The 1,349-nt window shown below is 44.4% G+C and overlaps 1 pseudogene; it reads right to left on the bottom strand.

Moving 5' to 3' along the window:
* Positions 1-526, bottom strand: LOC129068464 (40S ribosomal protein S26-like; annotated as a pseudogene).
* Between the last annotated feature and the right edge of the window lie 823 nt (positions 527-1,349).

The raw sequence follows: 1,349 nt of genomic DNA, 5'->3' as shown, positions 1-1,349 counted from the left end.
TCAGTCCTTCCTGGCTTCAGGAGAAGGATTCCTGGCCACCTTGTTGTGAAAGGCGCAACTCACACCGCCACGGGGCTTCACACACAGCTTGTGAAGCACATGGGCACAGAAGACACACGCCTCAGAAATATCCCTGATGGCTACGGCCTCTGCCGTGTTTTGAATGATGAACTTTTTTTTTCATTTTATTTATTTACTTTTAGAGAGAGGGGAAGGGAGGGAGTAAGAGAGGGAGAGAAACAGCAACATGCAAGAGAAAAATCAATCGGTTGCCTCTCGCATACCCCCAACCAGGACGTGGCCCACAACCCAGGCGTGAGCCCTGCCCAGGAATTGAGCCAGTGACCTTTCTTTCGGTCTGCAGGCTGGCACTCAGTCCACTGAGTCACACCAGCCAAGGGGGACTGATGAACTTCTTAATAGCCTTGACCTTGGGCACACATTGGGCATAGCAGGTACAGCAAATAGGCTACAAGTGGCCGCAACTTCTTTCTGGACAACCATTGTTCCTTCTTTTCTTGGTCATCTTGGAAGCAAGGACCTGAGAGTTGGGAAAACTGGATAATTGTTACTATGGCAACACTCCCCAAAGCAATCTATAATACAATGCAATTTCTATCAAAACTCCAATGTTGTGAAGAAATGGAAAAGCTGATCCTCATATGTAATTGCAAGGGGCTCTAAATACCCAACACAATATTTGAGAAGAAAAACAAAGCTGGAGGGCTTAGATTTCATGAATTCTAAACCTATGACAAAGCTACAGTAATCAAAAACAGTGCACTGCTGGCTTAGGTACAGACATATATACCAATGGAATAGAAGTGAGAATCCAGGAATAAGCCCAAACATCTTGGCCAACTGCTTTCCAACAAGGGTGCCCAGATCACTCAGTAGGGAAAAAAATCGTCTCTCCAGCAAATGGTCTTCAGACAGTTGGATGACCACACGCAAAAGTTGAATGTCTACCTCACTCCAGATACAAAAATTAACTCAAAATGGATCAACGGTCTAATGCAGGAACTAAAACAATAAAACCCTTAACAGAAAACATAGGGGTAAATCTTAATGACCTTGGATTTGGCAATGGATTCTTAGATTTGACACCAAACAATGGACAAACGAAAAAATAGGTAAATCAGGTTTCAACAAAATTTAAAACTTTTGTGCATCGAAGGGCATTATTTTTTTCTTTATTTGTATTGTTGACTCTATTACAGATGTCCCTGTCCTCGCCTGCCCCGTGTCCACACTCCCCCCCCCCCCCCCGCCCCTTTCCCTCCGGCCATCACAGACTGAAGTCTGCATCTGTGAGTTATGCAAATAGGAATCAAAGGACAGTGTTAAGA

The sequence above is a fragment of the Pteronotus mesoamericanus genome, unplaced genomic scaffold (genome assembly GCF_021234165.1).
Source record: "Pteronotus mesoamericanus isolate MK-2021 breed Mesoamerican mustached bat unplaced genomic scaffold, CSHL_Meso_final contig_214, whole genome shotgun sequence".
Taxonomy (NCBI): domain Eukaryota; kingdom Metazoa; phylum Chordata; class Mammalia; order Chiroptera; family Mormoopidae; genus Pteronotus; species Pteronotus mesoamericanus.
Note: the sequence above shows the minus strand (reverse complement) of the source record. Positions and strands in the feature narration are given on the sequence as shown.